The 22,886-nt window shown below is 42.2% G+C and overlaps 1 protein-coding gene across 5 annotated transcripts in view; it reads right to left on the reverse strand.

Moving 5' to 3' along the window:
- The window catches only part of KBTBD2 (kelch repeat and BTB domain containing 2), a 57,463-nt gene that overhangs the window by 33,959 nt on the left and 618 nt on the right, over positions 1-22,886 (reverse strand). Inside the window, exons 2-3 of one of the 5 annotated variants that reach the window (XM_077491611.1) lie at positions 19,484-19,589; positions 13,275-13,412 (exon numbers count right to left, since the gene is read on the reverse strand). The exons of 3 other annotated variants lie outside the window; for them this stretch is intronic. The gene's annotated coding sequence lies outside the window, so the exon portion shown is untranslated. The remainder of the gene's footprint in view (positions 1-13,274; positions 13,413-19,483; positions 19,590-22,886) is intronic. One more of the 5 variants, XM_077491610.1, reaches the window with a different exon arrangement.

The following is a 22,886-nucleotide window of genomic DNA, read 5'->3' on the forward strand; positions in this document are numbered from 1 at the left end:
GTTTGCTGCACAGAAAGTAAAGGGGCCGAATAATTTTGCATGCACCACTTTTCAGTTTTTTATTTGCTAAAAAAGTTTAAAATATCCAATAGATTTCGTTCTACTTCACAATTGTGTCCCACTTGTTGGTGATTCTTCACAAAAAAATTTAAATTTTATATCTTTATGTTTGAAGCCTGAAATGTGGCAAAAGGTTGAAAAGTTCATAGGGGCCGAATACTTTCGCAAGGCACTGTATCTCCCAAACCTAAAAAGGTTTAGGAGATATTTGTAGAATTAGCCACAGCGATGTCTACGGCGCATGCACCGTAAACATCGGGCGCAGGCGCACTGAGCATACCACTTCTAACGGTGATCATGCGAGAGAGAGAACCCCCAGGCTCACCAGAGGTCTGTCGTTTGGCTGGAGGAAGAAGCATCTGCTTCAAAACACAGCGTGTCTCTGAGAAGCATGAAACGCGAGTACTCAACACAGCCCCCAGTGGTGACACAAAGGCATGACAGCATTTACGAAATGTAAAGACGACGACATTTCATAAGAAATATTTTTTTTACATTTCTTAGAAAACTCCACTTACCTTTCCCGCCGCAGGGTTTTCTGTGTTAAACCAACAGACCCAATCTTCACCCTTCACGGTGGGCTCCAGTAAACCTTTAGGAGCTGGGGAGCCTAAAAGGAAAACCCACAATCCTGGGCCTGCAATAGCACCCTGGCAGTAAAAACTTTATGGCCTTAATACAAAAAAGTACTGCATCCCAGGGTCCAGCTGTCCAAAGGAGAGCATTCACAGGCAAAAAAAACAACCTTGTTTCTTCGGATACAAAGCCCAGGTACCATTCAATACAGCCATGATTAGACACTCCGAATGGATCCGTCTGCATAGCCAGCCCCAGCAAGGATTGCTCCAGTGGAGCTCAGCACATCTTTACTCATGAGTAAACTTTACAAACATGCCGACTTTCCTTTTTTTTACTATTAGGCATGATCTGTCAAATCTAAATTCCAAATCGGCATATCGTCAGGTGTATGGCCACAGAGGCGCCTCATCCGTTTATTGTTGCATGTATGTAATTTTTGTGTTTTCTATGTTCGGTGTTGTCAGGGTGTGTTATTTATGCTGGTAGGGATGATCCTATGATATATTGGATCATTTTGTGGAGCACTTATGATCGGTTTTTGGGATATAATTAAATTTGGGTCAAATATTTATTACATTTTTAAGAGAAATAAAATTTTTGATATAATTTATCAGTTACATGTCTTATGTGTCCACCGATGCCATAAGTAGCTACTATTTTTTTCCTGTTTGGGCACCACCCTCTGTAGTGGGGCAAAAGAACAGGAGAAAAATATTTTCTTGCCAATGTTACTGTAGTTTTTTTTTTTTTTTATAAAAACAAAACAAAAAACAAAGTGCTGTGCAAATACGGCATGACAAAATATTGCAATGACCACCATTTTATTCTCAAGGGTGTCTGAAATATATATATATATATATATATATATATATATATATATATATATATATATATATATATCCACTTCCCGACCAGCGCACGACAATGTACGTCGACAGAATGGCACGGGCAGGCATATTGGCGTACAGGTACGTCCAATATTCGATGCTGCCCTGCCATCAGGAGCGCGCCACCAGCGGCGCGCTCCCACGCTGGTCGGGACCCCCGTGAGTCCGGTCGCGGGACCCGCGGACTCGATCGCCGCGGGCATCCCCGCGATCATCTCACGGAGCTGCTGAATGGAGGAAATGCTGTATAAACAACATTTCTCCATTCTGCCTAGCAACTAGTGACGCTGATCTCTGCTCCATGTGATTGGAGCAGAGATCAGTGTACACTAAATGAAAGCCCAACCCCCCCACAGTTAGTAACACACCCCTAGGAACACTTAACCCCTACACTGCCACCCACTGGTTAACCCTTTCACTGCCAGTGTCATTTACACAGGAATCACTGCATTTATATAGCAGTGATTACTGTATAAATGACAATGGTCCCAAAAATGTGTCAAAAATGTCCGATGGGTCCCCCACAATGTCGCAGTCACAATAAAAATCGCAGATCGCCGCCATTACTAGTAAAAAAAAAAAATTATAAAAAATTATTAATAAAAATGCTATAAAACTATCCCTATTTTGTAAACGCTATAACTTTTGCGCAAACCAATCAATCGCTTATTGCGATTTTTTTTTACCAAAAATATGTAGAAGAATACGTATCGGCCTAAACTGAGGGAAAAAAATGTTTTTTTATATATTTTTGGGGGATATTTTTATAACAAAAGTAAAAAATAATGCGTTTTTTTCAAAATTGTCGCTCTATTTTTGTTTATAGCGCAAAAAATAAAAATCGCAGAGGTGATCAAATACCACCAAAAGAAAGCTCTATTTGTGGGAAAAAAAAGGACGTCAATTTTGTTTGGGAGCCACGTCGCACGACCGCGCAATTGTCAGTTAAAGCGACGCAGTGCCGAATCGCAAAAAGTGGTCTGGTCTTTGACCAGCAAAATGGTCTGGTCTGCAAGTGGTTAAATATTATATATATATATATATATATATATATATATATATATATATATATATATATATATATATATATAGGGAGTTCTAAGTAACTTTCTAGTCGGGGGGGGGGGAAAATAAAAAATTATGACGATTTTAAACTTGTAAACAGAGTCTGAAAAATAGGCCCAGTCCTTAATAGAGAAGCATTAATTTTTTTTTGCCCGTTATACTAAGTGGATACAGCATTGGACCGAGCCACCTCTCACTGCCGATGGCTCGGTTCTCTCAGCTCCCCGGAGAGCTGCTGCAGTTCAGTCAGCAGCTCTCCTCTCTGCTCCTCCATGGAGCGTTGAGCTGTGGAGGGGTGGGAAGTGGCCGTCTCAGGCTCTTAGCAGCTTGCTGAGTGGCTGAGACAGGTATCAGTCCAGGCACCCGGCGGATCCAGACTTCACTGTCGTGATGACGCGGTTCCTGAATGGATTCCAGTGACGTCAAAGAGCGGACTTCAGGTCGCTCTGCTGAAAACGGGTCACAGGAGTGCAAAATTAAATTGCATGCATGTGATCTGTAGGAGAACCCAAGCCAAATGAGCTCAGGCAGGACTTCCCCTTTAAGTAGTTAACACACGGTTCATGGTTGACAAGGACAAGGCTGGAAATCACAGTAATGCTGACAGTGTTAGAATAACAGACTGGGAGTTTTAAAAGGATTGTGGCGCTTGAAAATCATTGTTCCTCTGTTAACCATGGTTACCTGCAAAGGAAAAAAACATGCCATCACCGTTGCTTTGCACAAAAGGGATTCACGAGCAATGATATTACTGCTAGTAAGATTGCACCTAAATCAACTATTTATCAGATCAAGAACTTTAAGGAGAGAGGTTCAATTGTTGTGAAGGAGGCTTCAGGGCGCCCAAGTCCAGCAACCAGGACCATCTCCTACTGTTGATTCAGCTGCAGGATTGAGGCACCACCAATGCAGAGCTTGCTCAGGAATGGCAGCAGGTGTGAGTGCATCTGCACACACAGTGAGGCAAAAACTTTTGGAAGATGGCCTGGTGTCAAGAAAGGCAACAAAAAAAAAAAAAAGCCATTTATCTCCGGGAAAAACATCAGAGACAGACTCATTCTGCAAAAGGTACAGGGATTGGACTGCTGAGTACTGGGGTAAAGTCATTTTCTCTGATGTGCCCTCCCCCTTTCCAATTGTTTGGGGCATCTGGGAAAAAAAATAAAAAATAAAAACAAACATTCATGCGTGAGGTTGCTTCCTAGTCAAAGGAGTGGGCTCACTCATAATTTTGCTTAAGAACACAGCCATGAATAAAGAATGGCAATGGTACAAAAACATCCCACGAGAGCAACTTCTCCCATCCATCCAAGAACAGTTTGATGATGAACAAAGTATTTTCCAGCATGATGGAGCACCTTGCCATAAGTGATAACCAAGTGGTTTTGGAAATGGGATGCCAAGTTGATTGATAGCATGCCAGGGCGAATTGCAGGGGTCTTGGGGGGGGGGGGGGGGAATCAACACTGCGAATATTGACTCTCCATAAACGTAATGTATTGGTCAATAAAAGCCTTGACACTTTTGAAATGCTAGCGATTATACCTCAGTAAACTTGGATTACGAGCATAATCCGTTCCAGGAGAATACTTGTAATCCAAAGCACTCATGTATCAAAGTGAGTTTACCCAAAGAAGTCAATGGAAACAAAGATAATTTTTTCCGCACTGACTTCTATTACATGCAATACCACATGTGGCCAGAGGTGGGGGTGGCGATGGAGAGCCTCAAATACTTGGCTGAACTCAAACACTCGGAGTGTTTCCGAGTCATTCCAAGTATTTCAGAACGGCTCTGAACCGTCCGAGTACCTGGTGCCCATGCACCTCTGGCCACATGTGGTACTGCTAACTCCCACTAGCTTGATTTCTGGTCATTTGGCAAAAAAATAAAAATAAAAAAAAACACAACCCCCACACACCAACACACTCGCAAACCGAGTCAGAATTAAAAAAAAAAAAAAGCTCATCAACTGTGTTACTCGTAAACCAAAGTCCCACTGTATACCAGAGTAACAGACATTGTGAAAATATATATATTTGTGTCATTCTAAAAACTTTTGGCCTGGGTTATAAAACCATATGGTCAGCCATTTGTTGGCTTTTAGAAAAAAAAAAATCGAAGTCGGATCAAATACTAAAATTACAACACAAAAATAATGACTAAAACTTGCTTGATCACTCACGCCATTTAAAAGCAGAGCGGTGTCTCCAAATGGTATAAACCCTGACACATGACACCATCTTCATATAGTATAGACATGGCACAGTGTCCTTAAAAGACCGCATGGATCACACCATCTTTCTATAGCATAGACATAGCTGTGTCCTTAAACAGCCCTTCACGTCATGCTGCACGAGAGGGAGATGAAGCTTTTAACAGAATAAAACAATCTATTGAAATGTCAGAGAGGAGACGTAATGCAGAATCTCCTGTCCCACACACATTTACTTCCTGGCTACATAAAAAAAAAAAAAGTAAATAAAAAAAAAGGACAGTAAAAGCTTGGTTTGAGAGAGTTTTGCAAGACAAGCTCAAATTTTTTCATAAATTTTGACTTGATATACAAGTGATGTCTTGATATAGAAGTAGCATCAAGTCACAACTGAGTATAAAAGAGAAGACAGGAGCCTTTAAGTGTAGCAATATGGTTACATTTTAATGAAGGTATAACATTTAGCAACTCACACGGTTGATGATTAAAAGAGGCACATATAAGTATGCAGGCATCGGGGCAAAGCTGTCCACATAGACTGTCCTCCGCACCACCATCAACTAGAGGTCGACCGATAACAGGATTTTTAAAACAGCTTACTTGTAAAATCCTTTTCTTTGATGTACGTAAGGGGACACAGAGCCATAGTACTTACTATGTGGGTTTATAGGCCACCAATAGGTGATGGACACTGGCACGCCCTAAGACCAGAAGTGTACTCCCTATATAACCTCTCCCATTACCTGGAGTAACTCAGTTTTGTAGCCAAGCAATACAAGTGTATACCAAGAAGGGAGGGACCTCTGTGTCCCCCAATGTACATCAAAGAAAAGCATTTTACAGGTAAGCCGTTTTAAAAATCCTGTTTTCTTTTCCTACATCAGGGGACACCCAAAGCCATAGTAGTTACTATGTGGGATGCCCCATAGCAATAGCAACTGAAGGAAGGGAGACAACAAAAGAGTAGGGCAAACAAGAGGCTAGAGGATGCATACTGCAGCACACTGCGCCCAGAGGCAATAGCCTCATGACCTTTAATATCGATTTGATAAAATCTGGTAAATGTATAAACTGAAGACCAAGTTGCGGCCTTACAGATCTGAGCCATAGAGGCCTGATGATGCAACGTGTGCTTTAACACGAAAAGGAGGACTTCTCTTCTTTAAGCCGTAAGCTTGAACAATCACTTGACAAATCCATTTGGAAATAGTCCATTTTGATGCTACCTGTCCCCTTTTTGGACCTTCTGGCAGTACAAACAAAACATCCATTTTGCGAACCCAAGCGGTCGCCTTTAAATAGACGCTCTTGCTACATCAAGGGAATGTAGTGCCTTCTCTTCCCTAGATTGAGGCTCTGGGGAAAAAAAAGGGAAGAATAATATCCTGGTTTAAATGCAAAATCTGTCACCACTTTTGGTAGGAATTCAGGATGAGGACGCAAAACCACTTTATCCTTATGCATGATCAAATATGGCTCTTTACAAGCTAGAGCCGCTAGTTCGATACTCTTCTAGCAGAAGAAATGGCAACCAAAAAGACTATCTTTTCTTGTCAAAAGAACCTAGGGAATTTCCCGTAAAAGCTCAAAAGGCTGACTCTGCAAAGCCGATAAGACCAAAATTTATATCCCAAGGATTTAGTGGTGCCTTGATAGGGGGATTAATCCATGTTACCCCCTGTATAAAGCTACGCACTAGAGAGTGGGAAGCAAGAGGTTGCTGAGAAAAAAAAAAAAAAAAAAACACACCAACAAGGGCGAGATCTGGCCCTTCATAGTACTCAAGGACAGCTTAATTTCTAATGCCATTTGCAGAAAATCAAGGATCCTACCTATGACATACTTTCTGGGGTGCCAACCCCTGGATCCACACCAAGACACATATCCCTTCCAGACTCTATAGTAAATTATTCTAGAACCTGGCTCCCTGGCATTAACCAAAGCAGACGCTACTGAAGGACATAACCCACGATCCTTTAGGATGTGAGTTTCAATACCCAAACGTTAAATTTAGCATCCATAAAGTAGGATGGAATACCGGACCTTGTGCGAGAAGGTCTGGCCATAATGGCAGCGTCCAAGGGACTCCTACCGCCATCTTTATGATCTTGGCAAACCAAGATCTTCTGGGCCACCAGAATCACCTCAGACACCTTTCGTTCCTGCGGAGAAGAGGCGGAAGTAGCAGAACTAGAGGAAAAACACATAGATCAGTTTTCATGGGAAGTCTAATGCGTCTGTTCTGCATGCTGGTGGATCCCTCCTTCGACACAGTTGTCTTTGTTGTTGAATCTGGACGCATACAGGTCCACGTCCGGAATGCCCCATTTTCTGACATATCGCTAGGAAGATGTTGGGGTGAAGAGACCATTCCCCCGGAAATAATTGTTGGCGACTCAAGTAGTCTGCCTGCCAATTTTCTATTCCTGGAATGAAAAATAGCGATAGGCAAGGAATATTGTTTTCTGCCCAAGCTAGAACATGATTCACCTCTTTTTGGGCTGCAGGACTTCTCGTGCTCCCCTGGTGACTGATGTAAGCCAAGCATATTGGAAAATCTAAAGCCTGAATCTTTTCATTCCAGACCGACAGGATGGTGTTTTGTAGCAGTCTTGAGTGCGTGTAAGGGACGGCCTCGGAGGCCACCATTTTCCATAACAATCTCATGCACAGCCGAATGGAAGGATTTTTCTTTGTTTTTACAAGTTGAATTAGTCCTATAATGGAACTGATTCTCGTCTGGGGTAAGAATACCTTCTTCTGTACGGTATCTATGACCAGCCCCAAGTACTGTTGTTATCTCCTTGATGGTTTTAAGGAGGATTTTTCTAGGTTGAGTATCCAACCCAGAGATTCCATGTAGTTTACAGCTGTGATCAGACTCTGGTTTAGACCGAGACTGAATGATCTATTAAAAGTAGATCGTCTAAATAGGCTAGGACCGTTATGCCTTGAGCCCTTAATCTGGCTGAAGGAGATACCAAAATATGAGAACACCCGCGGTGCTGTGGCTAAACCAAATAGCAGAGCCACAAACTGAAAAGGATGATTTTCTATTTTGTCTCCATGCGAAATCGGATGGGATATTTAAGTGCCGATTCAGATCTTTGAGATCTAGAATGGGTCTTACCTCTCCGTTTGGTTTGGAACCGTGAAATGGTTTGACTAAAAACCTGTGCCCTGTTCCTCTAAGGTAAGTTCTTCCTGATCCCCTGCCCCTTCCACCTCAATAAGAGGGTCCTGAGCACTAGATGGGGATTTGCTACGTTTAGACCCACTATGGAGTGATATAGCATCAATCTTTTCCAAATTACAAAAATGTAGAGGAGAAACCCTCCTGTGTGATATATACAGGGACTGAAGTGACCAGGATGACATTCTTTTGGAAATGGATTTCATTTGTTGTGAACCCACTGACCCTTTAGAACCCTTATAGGAGTTTCTGGTCCCTCTTCCACTCATAGCTTGAAGCACAAAAGCAGATGCACTACCAAAAAGAATGTACACTGCTAGGTTATAGTCCAGCACTATAAGCTGCTATTAATACCTAGCCTGGCAAAGTAATAATGTGTTAAAGGGAAATGCCTGTGTCACTAAACCTGAAGTAAGCCACCTCCTGCTCATGTGTCCCTCTACAGCCAGCAGCAGCTGCTACACACAGTGCTTTAAAAACTTCCTCCACGTGCGTCCGGCGTCTGACGCCATTAGCCCTGCCCCCTGGCACCGATTACAGGCCCCCCAGCTTTCACAAGAAAGTGTTTTTCCACGCGATCGGCGGACTTCAGGCGCCCTGCAAACAGCTGATATGGCGGCGGGGAAAAAAAAACACAGCTGAGTGGCCACGCGGTTTGTTGTTTTTTATTATAAAAAAAGAATGCTTTTGGCATACAGTTCCCCCGAAGGGTTTACTTCAACATGGGGGGGGGGGGGGCACAAGAAGAGAGACCAGTCCGCCCTTTCTTACAGGAGGATCTGCCTGCTCTGGCCGGAGAAGGAGGAAATGATGGCTTCTGACACAGCTCTGTTTCCAGCATCAGGCGGTGAGTGCTCAATACAGCCCCCAGTGGTGACACATAGGCATGACAAAAAAAATTAAAAAATTAAAAAAAAAGGAGATTCGTAAGAAAATCTCCACTTACCTTCCCGCTGGAGGGTTATCCGAGATAAACCCAATCTTTACCCTTCACGGTGGGCTCCGAAACCTTCAGGAACAGGGGAATCTAGATGTTACCCACATTCCTAGACCTGCAACTACCTACTACCAAAAAGTACTGGATCCCAGGGTCCAGCTCTCTAAAAAGAGAAGCATTCGCAAGCAAAACCTAATTTCTTCAGACACGAGGCCCAGGTACCATTCCTTAAGCCCATTAAAAGGACCCTCTGAATGAATCCAGTCAGCATGGCTAGCCCCAGCAAGGACTGCCTCCAATGGAACTGAGCACAGCACATCTTTACTTTACAACACCTTAGACACTGGCGAAAAAATTGAGGTACTCCCGGTAATGGGAGGGGTTATATAGGGAGCGCACTTCTGGTCTTAGGATGTGCCAGCGTCCATTACCTATTGGTGGCCTATTAACACACACACACACAGTAACTACTATGGCTCCGTGTCCCCCGATGAAAATAAATGGGTTTTTCTCTGGCCAATGCCGATATTTAAAAATTGGGGCAGCCAATGTCCAATATATGATGCTGATTTTTGTGGCCAATAAAAAAAATAAAAAAAACACACACACACACACACACACACACACACACACCACTTGACTCCTCCCTGCTTGCTCCCATCACTGTACCACACACACTTGATGTCCTCAGTACAGATGGCACTGGTTGGCTCTGGCAGGTGGCATTGGTTTAGAACTGATGACACTGGTTGGCAGCATGGATTGGCAGTGGCACTGGTTGAGACAGGCAGGTGGCACACTGAGCCGAGTGTAACTGTGTGTGAAACTGACAAGTAACAGAGGAGCTGTCAGAATTGAGCTTAATGTTGGGGGTGGGAGGGACCCAGCAGCTATCAAACACCAGCCAATGATTAGGCTGCTTAAGAAAAGGTGTGGGCCCATAGTATTCTCTGAATACCTCCACTATATCTTTAGTCTTATACTTTGTATCGCTGTTTTTATCTAATATTTTCACAATAAAGTTTGTTTTCTTTTTCCTCAGTATCCTCGCTAGACTCTTAGGGCCGGTTCACACTGCAGGCGAGGCGAGGCGACTCCGACTTGCCTCGCCGCGACCTGCCGCGACCTCAGCGGCAACTTGCAGATGACTTCTGTATAGAAGTCAATGCAAGTCGCCCCGAGGTCGCCCAAAAGTAGTACAGGAACCTTTTTTCTGAGTCGGAGCGACTCGCGTCGCTCCTCTCAGAACGGTTCCATTGTACAGAACGGGGGCGACTTGCGAGAGCGAGGCGAGTCCTGTCGCCTCGCATCGCCCGCTGTGTGAACTGGCTCTTACCGTTCTTATTACCCCACATATATTGCTCTTTCGCTATTTTATAGTGTTCTGAGCAATTGTATTGGGTAAGAAAAAAGGAGACAGAAAAACAAGAGAATATTAGAAAGGAGAAAATTTAAGAATATATAATAAATGCCAAGGTCCCTAGACTACCAGAGGAAATAGCACAGGAATTGGAGTCCCCTATAGCAGTATTTGAAGTAAAACAAGCAATAAAAGAAACTACAGGAGGGAAAAGCCCGGGCGGCTATACAATAGAATATCTTAAGAAATATTGTCACCAAGGTTATGTGCATATTTTAACGGCCTAGGTACAAACTATGGTTTGAGTAAGGAAGCCTCTTTAGCAATTATTACTACAATACTGAAAGAAGGAAGTGAGGGTTTGATATGCTCAAATTATAGACCAATCTCCTTGTTAAATACTGACAGAAAATTGTTTGCAAAAATATTGGCTACTAGAATGAAAAAATTAATCCCGAACCTGGTCCACCCAGACCAAGTGGGGTTTGTGGGGGGCCGAGAGGGAAGGGACAACGGTGTGAGGACACTATTGCTTCTTCAGAAAATGCAAGAGAACAGAATCCCCAGTCTACTCTTATCGATAGACGCAGAAAAAGCTTTCGATCGAGTAGACTGGGGATTCATGATAGGCACATTGAAGGAAATGGGATTTGGTACCCGAATCCTGAGCTGGGTAAAGACACTTTATGAGTGCCCAAGGGCAGTGGTAAGGGTAAACGGTAACCTGTCTGACCCTTTCAGGATGTATAAAACGGGACTAGACAGGGATGCCCACTCTCACCCCTACTGTTCGTGTTGACGTTAGAACCATTGTTGGAGACAGTGAGAAAAAACCCAGATATAGGAGGAATCAAGGTCGGGGGAAGAGACACATAAGGTAGCTGCATTTGCGGACGATGTCCTATTTTATGTGAGGAAACCCAGAATCTCTATGCCAAATTTGGTAAAGACGATCGAGCAGTATGGAGAATTATCAATTTTTAAAATAAATAATATAAGACGCTGGGAGGAACGGATGAGCTGGAGGTGCCTACATATATAAAAGAATGGGAAGAAGAAATAGGACCACGAGGGGAGAAACAGAACATAGAAAAAATTCTGCACTTAATACACGGGACATCTAAAAAAATTAGCACAATAGAAATGAATTTTAAAAGCCTTGCTAGGTGGTACAGGACACCAGACAGGATGAGGAGATATCAAGAAGATCAATCCGGGAACTGTTGGAAGGGGTGTGGACAACAAGGGAGTGCGGCACACATATGGTGGGAATGCCTAAAAATTATAAAGTTCTGGAGAGAAATATTAGATTTGATAAAAACAATAACAGCAGCTCAGATACCAGAAAACCCTTGGACATGCCTCTTCCACGGTACAGATACCTCAACCCAAAAGTATAAAGAGGCCCTCATAGGACACCTAACAAAATGTGGCAAAGAGCCCGATTCCAAAAAACTGGAGGCAGGTAGAAGCCCCAAAACGGAGGGAATGGATAGAAAGAGTAGAGGATATGTATAGAATGGAGGGATGGGAAGAAGATGAGGAGAGTGGAAAAAATACATTCCAAAAGAAATGGGAGCAATGGAAATCGTTTAAACTAACGAAGAAATATAGCGAGGTGGTGGGGGGGGGGGGGGGTAGGATGTTTCTCTTTGTATGTCATGTTTTATACTTTATGTATGGAGAAAAAAAATATTAAATAAAGATTAAAAAAAAAAAAAAAAAAAAAAGTGTGGGCCACATGCACTTAGCAGCCCGCCCAGATCCCATCCCATTGGCTGGTGTTTGATAGCTGCTTAGATTGCTCTACTGCAGGGTAGGCTTCCCGATCATGATTGCAGACTGACAGCAGTGAGAGCCGGCGGTGCGAAGGATTGTTGATGTGGACAGCTTTCCCACGAATACCTTCATACTTAGATATGCCTGTTTTAATCATCAACCATGTGAGTTGCTAAAGGTCGTACCTTCATTAAATGTAACCATATTGCTACACTTAAAGGCTCTGCTCTCTCTTTTATACTCCTGCTGGATTTCGCTTCTAATCCTTGTGGAGGCTGCCATTTGTAAATGGACATTTTATGGTTACACAACCTATCACATTGCTATAATCTTTTTATATGGAATATAAACTGAATGAGCTATGAATAAATGGCTGTGGAACTAATCATCTGAGTTTCCATTATTTATTATGGGGAAATTTGCTTCAATATAATACATGTGCTTTGGATTATAAGCATGTTTCCAGAACTAATTTTTCTTGCATTTCAAATGGTACCCCTTCCCCTTGCAGTTTTCGCCATGTTTCATATGAGTTCAGTCATTTACAAATAGCACTAAATGCATATGATCTACCATTAGGAAAGAAAACTACACAGAAACAAATAGGAAAGACTGACAAAACATGATGTGGCCTGGGTCAAGTGCTCTTCCTCTAAATAGCTCTACATATTTAGCTTGGTTAAGAAGCAAGGCAATATAAAGGTTGTTTTCAGCATAGTTTTTTTTATCTGCTTGGTATGGTGAGGCTTTTTTTTTTTTATTTTAAGCAAGGAAAAGGCATGAGTTCACCCTCCAAGAGCATACCAGGCCCTTCGGTCTGGTATGGCTTTTAAGTGGAACTGCCCACGCCGAAAAGGCCCAAAATCCATACCAGACCCTTATCCAAGCACACAGCCCGCCAGGTCAGGAAAGGAGTGGGGATGCCGGCCCAGCAGCTTTCCTCATTAGTGCTCTGCATGAGCACAGCTGACTAGTAATTATGATACCACTCCCATTAGATCCACTTAGAGAGGAACAAACAGGGATTTCTTCACAATAACAAAAAAGGTAGGAATCGGTAACAAAGGTTGTTATAATCCTTGCAATGTACTTTATGACCCAGAGGGGAATGTTTTTTCCTAGCAAAAGTGGAGTTAGGCTTGAATTAAAAAATGTTAAATTTTGGTGGGAATTTTTTGTAAAAAGGTGTTTACACTTACCGAACAAACACATGCAGCCGAAGAAAAAAAATTTGGTAGGGTCTGGTTACTGGAAGTTTTATCTTCCCAAAGAAAAATATCCCACTCTTCACAATATTCAGGTCATCAGTTTTTCACAGCACCTAGATTTGTGAGCAACTATTTTCAAAGAATGAAGCACATGAAGGGTAAAATTAGAACCAAAAAATCTGATTAGCACCCTGAGAATTGCTACTACATCCATCAAACCACACAAATAAATGTCCTTTGGCACTAGAACTGACAGTCTATAAAACAACCAAGTCCAAGTCATTATATATATATATATATATATATATATATATATATATATATATATATATATATATATATATATATATATATATATATATATATATATATATATATATCCACAAATTAATTGATAATGCTAGGTATCCAGTGCAGCTGCTAACCACTTTGGAAAAAATGGAAAACCAAAAAAAAAAATAAAAAAAAAATAAAAAAAATAACACACACACACACACACACACACAATAGCAGCACTCAGATGGAATATATTTTCAATTATATTCAAGTTGATGTATTTAAAGTTCATTTATTGAGTGCACTAAAAAGTTAATATAATAAAAAAAAAAAAAAAAAAAAACACAACTGTCAATAAAAATGATCAAAAATTGCCTTAATGACAAACATCACATTTCATTGTGTTGAGTGAAACACTTCAACATGTATTTCGATACGTTACCACCAGGTGACACAGGATTAACATCATGAGTCGATTCCGAATGCTGGGTTTCCCATTCCGCTGAGCTGCAGGAAGTGTGCGTTTAAATAAACCTCTGTGGCGGGCTGACTTAATGGACTTGGATAGAACCAAGGGCAGAGATAGCGTCCTGTAAAAAGCCCCCAGCTAGCGTGGACACGCCCGCAGACACACCCCCTAAGATGCTGGCGAAAGGCGGGGATCAACGCCGGAGCTGAGGGAACCAGAAGGACGGAGGACAACTCAGATGTGGATTGCTCGTATTGCTTGGTGTTGCCGTAGCTGACATGTTTCGCACGCATGCGCCTTATCAAAGTCACAGAAGCTCACGGCAACTATAAATGAGAGTGGAGGGGGAATGGTGTTAACCCCTTGTGAACAATTGAATGTGCCATATAAAATATGTAAATACATGCAAAATCAGCAATAAATGTTAGTACTGAAAAATAAAAAAATATAAATAATTTGAGACTGAAGTGTTGGAAAAGTAATAAATACAAAATAAATAATAGTCCCAAAAAAAAAAAAAAAGGTTTTTTTTGTTTTGTTTTAACCACTTCAGCCCCGGACCATTTTGCTGGCCAAAGCCCAGACCACTTTTTGCAATTCGGCTCTGCGTCGCTTTAACTGACGATTGCGCGGTCATACGACGTGACTCCCAAACAAAATTGAAGTCCTTTTTTAGCCACAAATAGAGCTTTCTTTTGGTGGTATTTGATCACCCCAGCGGTTTTTATTTTTTGCGCTATAAACAAAAATAGAGAGTGACAATAAAAAAATAAAAAAAAAGCATTTTTTACTTTTTGTTATAATAAATATCCCCCAAAAATATGTAAAAAAAACATTTTTTCCCTCAGTTTAGGCCGATACGTATTCTTCTACATATTTTTGGGAAAAAAAAATATATCGCAATAAGTGATTGGTTTGCGCAAAAGTTATAGAGTTTACAAAATAGTGGCTAGTTTTATGGCATTTTTATTAATATTTTTTTTTTACTAGTAATGGCGGCGATCAGCGATTTTTATTGTGACTGCGACATTATTGCGGACATTTTTGGGACCATTGTCATTTATACAGCAATCACTGCTATACAAATGCAGTGATTCCTGTGTAAATGACACTGGCAGTGAAGGGGTTAACCAGTGGGTGGCAGCGTAGGGGGTTAAGTGTTCCTAGGGGTGTGTTATTAACTGTTGGGGGCTGGGCTTTCACTTAGTGAACACTGATCTCTGCTCCAATCACATGGAGCAGAGATCAGCGTCACTTGTTGCTAGGCAGAACGGGGAGATGCTGTTTACAACGGCATCTCTCCGTTCAGCCGCCCCGTGAGACGAGAGGTATGCCTGCAGCGATTGAGTCCGCGGGACCAGCAAACGGACTCATGGGGGTCCCGACCAGCACGTGAGCGCGCCGCCGGCAGGGCGGCATTAAAGATTGGACGTACGCCAATATGCCTGCCCGTGCCATTTTGCTGTGATATGGATTATAAAGCAGATACAATTATAAATAAAATTAAAAGTAAAAAAAAAAAAAAAGAAGTTTTTTGACTATATTATTTTGTATTTATTACTTTTCCAATACGTCAGTCTCAAATTATTTATATTTTTTCATTTTTATTTTTCTTCCTCCCCCCCTTCTTTTCCCGCTTATTTTTCAGTACTAACTTTTATTGCCGATTCTGCATGTATTTACATGTTTATATGGCGCACTCAATTGTGCACAAGGGGTTAACAACATTCTCCCTTCACTCATTTAGCTGCCTATATAGCCTGTGTTGCCGCAGGCTTCCGTGACTTTGATAAGGCGCATTCGCATTAAACATGTCAGCCACGGTCGCCACGGCAACACCAAGCAATACGAACCATCCACATCTGAGTTATCCTCTGTCCTTCTGGTTCCCTCAGCTCCGGCGTTGATTCCCGCTTTTGGCCAGCATCTTCGGTGGGCGTGTCTGCTGGCTTTTTGCAGGGCGCTACCTCTGCCCTTGGTTCTATCCAAGTCCATTAGGTCAGCCCTCAACAGAGGTTTATTTAAAATGCACACTCCCTGAGGCTCTGCGGAACAGAAAACCCTGCAATCATAGCCTGTAATAGGATTTGGGTTCATATGAACGTTGTACCCTGTTGTACACATTTGGGCTATTGGATTATAATACCAGGACCAGCATTCGGAATCGACTCATGATGTTAATCCTGTGTCACCTGGTGGTATCGTATACAATACATGTCGAAGTGCCTCACTCAACACAATGAAATGTGATGTTTGTCATCAAGGCAATTTTTGATCATTTTTGACAGTTTTTGTTTTTTTTTATATTAACTTTTAGTGCACTCAATAAATGAACTTGTTTGAATACATCAACTAATATATTTAACATCGGTTACATCCGAGCGCCGCTATTGTGTTTTTTCGGATAATTATGCGTTCTACTCAAAAACAGTGTCAAATATTGCACTAATTATGTTGCCCTTTTACTTTATTTATAAGAAAATGAAGTTGCATTACTCATATAGGTAAATTAATTCCTCTTCTTCCAATGTGGCCCAGGAAGGTCAAAATTTGGACACCCCCTGCTGTAACCATCCCTTACTCTTTCCAAGTTAAAACAAAAATCTCAACTTTAGACTGTATTTTTAATAGCATTTCACTAATTTTATAATGAAATACATTTTAAAGCTTAAAAGGTGCAATAGTTAGTTACCTTCTCTACAACATTGTCACCTGCAGAAAACCAAATTTCTGTCTGTCCTTTTCCAGGTTAAACAACTGCTATGTCACTCAATCCACTTCCTGTGTGACCAGACTGTCATGGACACACCCCCCTAGATCACATCTTTATGTTGCTCCTGTGCTCACAGAAAAATGCAGCAGGGAACAGTTCTGAAATAACTATGAGGGTTGTTCTGTGCAGTGTTTAACCACTTCAAGACCAAGCCTATTTCACACTTGTTTACAAGTTAAAATCAGTATTTTTTGCTATAAAATTACTTAGAACCCCCAAACATTATATATCATGTTTTCGTAAAGACCCTAGAGAATAACATGGTGGTCGTTTAAATATTTTGTCACACTATATTTCCGCAAAAGTCTTTCAAATTGAATTTTTTGGGGGAAAAAAAAAATTTTAATTTAAAAAATATAAATAAAAAAAACACACACCACAGGAAACACAAACAGTAGAGTTAGCCCATTTTTTTGTATAATGTGAAAGATGTCGCGCTATGAGAATCATGATTTTTATTCTAAGCAAAACAAAAAAAATTGTGATTCTCATTTTGGCAAGAATTGTGTAGCTCCATGCCACAGCCCTTGCCACCCCTCTGAAAAGCCACACATGGTAGATTGCTTTTACGAGGGCAGTTGACAGGTGAAGAGGAGGCACTACATTTCGTTCTGATCCGTTTTATATAAATGCTACACCCTCCTGCTAAAACTGAGTGCAATACATGTGGCTATGGTGGCACCCCAAACACATAAAGTGGAACTAAATCCTCTTATCTTTTACAGCTACAGTATCTCACAAAAGTGAGTACACCCCTCACATTTTTGTAACTATATTTTATTATATCTTTTCATGTGACAACACTGAAGAAATTACACTTTGCTACAATGTAAAAGTAGTGAGTGTACAGCTTGTATAACAGAGTAAATTTACCGTCTCCTCAAAATAACTCAACACAGCCATTAAGGTCTAAACCGCTGGCAATAAAAGAGAGTACACCCCTAAGTGAAAATTTGCAAATTGGGCCCAATTAGCCATTTTCCGTCCCTGGTATCATGCAACTCGATAGTGTTACATGGTCCCAGGTGTGAATGGGGAGCAGGCGTGTTAAATTTGGTGTTATCACTCTCACTCTCTCATACTGGAAGTTCAACATGGCACTTCATGGCAAACAACTCTGAGGATCTGAAAAAAAGAATTGTTGATCTACATGAAGATGTCCTAGGCCAGTGATGGCGAACCTTGGCACCCCAGATGTTTTGGAACTACATTTCCCATGATGCTCAACTACACTGCAGAGTGCATGAGCATCATGGGAAATGTAGTTCAAAAACATCTGGGGTGTCAAGGTTCGCCATCACTGTCCTAGGCTATAAGAAGATTACCAAGACCCTGAAACTGAGCTGCAGCATGGTGGCCAAGACCATACAGTGGTTTAACAGGACAGGTTCCACTCAGAACACACCTCGCCATGGTCGACCAAAGAAGTTGAGTGTATGTGCCCAGCGTCATATCCGGGTTTTGTCTTTGGTAAATAGATGTATGAGTGCTGCCGGCATTGCTGCAGAGTTTGAAGAGGGTGGGGGGCACATGCCCAGCTTAGTTTACTTCACCAGAGAAGACCGCAGGTAGGTAGGTGTATTTTTTCTTTATTGATGTCTGTTCTGCAGTAAAAAGCTTACCTGCTCACTAGAGCTGCACGATTCTGGCCAAAATGAGAATCACGATTCTCACAGCGTAACATCTTTTACATTGAAAAAAAAAAAAAAAAAAAAAGGCTAACTTTACTGTTTTTTTTTGTTTTTGTTTTTTTTGTTCATTGAAGTGAATTTTTTTCCCGCAAAAAAATTGCATTTGAAAGACCGCTGGGCAAATTCAGTGCGACATAAAATATTGCAGCAATTGACATTTTATTCCCTAGGGTCTCTGCCATATAATGTTTGGGGGTTCCAAGTAAATATAGCAAAAAAATATTGGATTTTAACTTAAGAAAGAAGTGTCAGAAAAAGATTTAGACTTTAAGTGGTTAAACTTCCTGCATTTACACTTGTTGAAAACTTGGCAGTCTGCCTGGATTATTTATTTACAAAGAAGTTCTATCCCTTTGATCTAAGAAGGAAGCTTAGTTACAATATTGCAAGTTAAAAAAAACTTGGCAGACTGCCCAGATGTTTTCTTTTGATAGCTGAGTGAGCAGATAGCTTCTCCACTTGTTTGTATGAAAGAATGGGCAACCTCTGCAGGAGTGATGGTCATAGGGGGTGAATGGAGATCACGATTTTGTAACGATTAATTGTGCAGCTCTACTGCTCACTGCGATAGTGGAACTTTAGTTCTGGTTTAAGGGCTCACAGCAGAGCACAGTGTTGGAAAGGTGCGCTTTCCACTCCACAGGTGAACAGGTTGAGATCTGCATGCAGGGGCCAATGTATTCTTAACAGTGCCAGTGAGTTTGTGGACACCAGATCACGTTACCACAATACCATGCAGTGTTTTTTTTTTTTTTTTTTGCAGCCCATTATGACCTGTCAAAACAAAACATGTGGGAATGGTCCCTGAAGCTGAAGTGTATTGGAACATTAGCTACTTACGGCTAAGGACTTGTTCACGTGAGCAGCCACGGGGTGGTTAATTAATGCAGGCAGTTTAGCTATAGTTATGCACCCGACTAAAACAGCATGCTACTTTTGGCAGAAGGTCCCACCGCCAAACACAACCCATTTCCAGCAGAACTAAACTCACCAATTTAACAATGAATGCCAACTGTCACATTTTCTTGTGCTCTCAACTGAACTGTCAAGCCAAACGGCTGGTATCCTAACCGATCACATGTGTAGCACCATGGCAACTGCAGATTAAAACAAAAGCTATGATGGCAACTTACACACAATGGGGATTATTTACGAAAGGCAAATCCACTTTGCACTGCAAGTGCACTTGGAAGTGCAGTCTTTCTAAATCTAAGGGGTATGTCTGAAATGAGTGGAAGCTCTGCTGATTTTATCATCCAATCGTGTTTACAGAGACTGCACTTCCGAGTGCACTCGTAGTGCAAAGTGGATTTGCCTTTAGTAAATCAACCCCAGTATCTCACAAGAGGGAGTACACCCCCTCATGTTTTTGTAAATATTTTATTATATCTTTTCATGTGACAAAACTGAAGAAATTACACATTGCTACAATGTAACGTAGTCAGTGTACAGCTTGTATAACCGTGTAAATTTGCTGTCCCATCAAAATAACTCAACACACAGCTATTAATGTCTAAAACGTTGGCATCAAAAGTGAGTACACCCCTAAGTGAAAATATCCAAATTGGGCCCAAAGCGTCAATATTTTGTGCGCCCACCATTATTTTCCAGCACTGCCTTAACCCTCGGGCACAGAGTTCACCCAAGCTTCACAGATTGCCAATGGAGTCCTCTTCCACTCCTCCATGATGACATCACAGAGCTGGTGGATGTTAGAGACCTTATGCTCCTCCACCTTCCGTTTGCGAACGCCCCACAGATGCTCATTAGGGTTGAAGTCTGGAGACATGCTTGGCCAGTCCATCACCTTTACCCTCAGCTTGTTTAGCAAGGCAGTGGTAACCTTTGGAGGTGTTTTGGGGTCGTTATGTTGCCCTGCAGCCCAGTCTGATTGGAGGGGATCTTGCCCTGCTTCAGTATTTCACAGTACGTTGGCATTCATGGTTCCCTCAATGGACTGTAGCTCCCCAGTGCCAGCAACACTCATGCAGCCCCAGACCATGACACTCCCACCACCCTGCTTGACTGTAGGCAAGACACATTTGTCTTTGTACTCCTCACCTGGTTGCCGCAACACATGCTTAACACCATCTGAACCAAATAAGTTTATCTTGATCTCATCAGAGCACAAGACATGTTTCCAGTAATCCATGTCCTTAGTCTGCTTGTCTTCAGCAAACTGAGGGCTCTCATGTGCATCATCATTAGAAAAGGCTTCCTTCTGGGACAAGAGCCATGCAGACCAATTTGATGCAGTATACGGTCTATAATTAGGCTGGAAAGTATGAGATAAAAATTAAATTCACGATCCCATGCTTTCCAGCCACGATCGCGGCTGATAGCCCGATGGCTTTGTTTACAAGCTCGGTCCAGACGTCGTGTCCAGGCCTCCGACGTCATAGAGATGACTAGTAACCATCTGGTCACCGGAAAGCTCTATGATCTTCATCCGGCGGCCAATTCTTTCTCCGGGTACCCGATGGCATGGGAGAGCCCAGAGAAGCACCCGGAGGGTTGGAGGGGTATGTCCCCTCTCGTCGACTGTGATCATTCTTATGATGCGCATAATCAATGGCTGAAAAAGAGGATATTTGAATGACGCCTGTAGCTGCAGGCATCAATCAGATGCTCCCACTGAAAGTCAAGGATGTCATATGACGTCCTTGGGCTGGAAGTGGTTAAAGTGGAACTTTAGTCAAAAAAACATAACTTTTCCCAGGATAGCTACCAGAGGGCATGCCCGCTGCACAGTGGGTGACCCGATGCGGGGGGGGGGGGGTGTGTGATCGCCGTCGGCCATGCATGATCACGTGCAAGAGCGCCAGAATGGGGATTTGTGCTGTCAGAAGAAAGGAGACCGATCAAAATATCCCCAAAAGAAGAAAAAACGAAATTATACATATATTTGGTAAAAAATAAAATAAAAAAAATGAATAATTGCAATAAGCGTATATTAATTGGTTTGTGCAAATGTTATAGCGTCTACAAAATAGGGGATAGATTTATGGCATTTTTATTATTTCTTAATGGCAGTGATCTGCTATTTTTATCGTGACTGTGACATTATGGCAGACACATTGGTAACTTTTGACACAATTTTGGGACCACTGTCATTTATACAGCGATCAGTGCTATAAAAATGCACTGATTAATGTGTAAATGGCACTGACAGGGAAGGGGTTAAACACTAGGGGGCCATCAAGGGGTTAAGTGTGTCCTAGGAAGGTGTTCTAACTGTGGGGGAAGGGGGTGGGCTACCACTGACATGACAGCGATCACTGCTCTCAATCACAGGGAGCAGTAGATCCCTGTCATATCACTAGGCAGAACGGGGGGAAATGTCTTGTTTACAAAGGCATCTCCCCATTCTGCATCTCCATGACATGATCACGGGCCCCCGGCGGGCATCGAGGCGGCGGGACCCATGGGCGCGGTCACAGTACGCGGTGTGCACGCCCCCACAATTCCACGATTTCACGGGGGCTGTACATGTACGCCCATTTGCCCAGCCGTGCCAACGTACGTCATCGCGCGCTGGTCAGCTAGTGGTTAAAACATGGCTTTGGATGCGCTTTGTTAAAGCTCTCTGAACGCCAGTCAAAGCTCCTGTCACTAAATAAAATGGTCCTTTTACAGTCCGGTTTACACCTTGCTTTTGCTTGGTGCTTCAAACAAGCTTTGCCATAGACTCCTATGGAGGCTTTGAAGCACCACTACATGGGGGGATAATTTTTGAAGCAAAGCAAAAGCAAGGTGTAAACAGGACTGTAAACCATTTTACTTAGTGACAGGAGTTTAGAGAGCTTCAACAAAGCTTGTCCAAAGCCTTGTTTTAACCACTAGCTGACCAGCGCACGACAATGTACATTTTATTTAGTGACAGGAGCTTTTACTAGCCTTCGGAGAGCTTTAACATAGGCTGTCCAAAGCCTTGTGGAAGCCAAAGCAAGTGTAAAGAGCTCTATGGAGTAACTCGAGGACTGCCTGTACCCAGATCTGCCCATTTTCAGTGGAAATACCCAAACGGGGCTCCGTTCATGCCATAAGAGTGTGGTGGAGCGCACACGTGTTCCCGCCAGGGCTGCCCATTCATTTAAATGTTCTGCCCTACACGCTAAAAATTGTGAAAAGTCCCTGACCCCTATATTTCTTTCCAAAAATAAACCGCATGGTGTTACGCAAATGTTAGCAGATTCATGGGGGTGCCATTAACAATAAATGGCACCACCACACATCTGCCAAAGGGCATATGTGTGTTAGGAACGTGTGCATTTCCACACACGGGGTGTAAACATAGGCTAGGCTCCATAGGGGGGAATATGTGATAAAAGCCGGTGCTGTGTAGTAGATAAGGCCCCCAGTGCGAGATGAGAAGTTGTAGGTGTGCCTGTACA

Source organism: Lithobates pipiens, unplaced genomic scaffold (genome assembly GCF_037356315.1).
Source record: "Lithobates pipiens isolate NorthernLeopardFrog02 unplaced genomic scaffold, aLitPip1_a1.2 Scaffold_19, whole genome shotgun sequence".
NCBI lineage: Eukaryota > Metazoa > Chordata > Amphibia > Anura > Ranidae > Lithobates > Lithobates pipiens.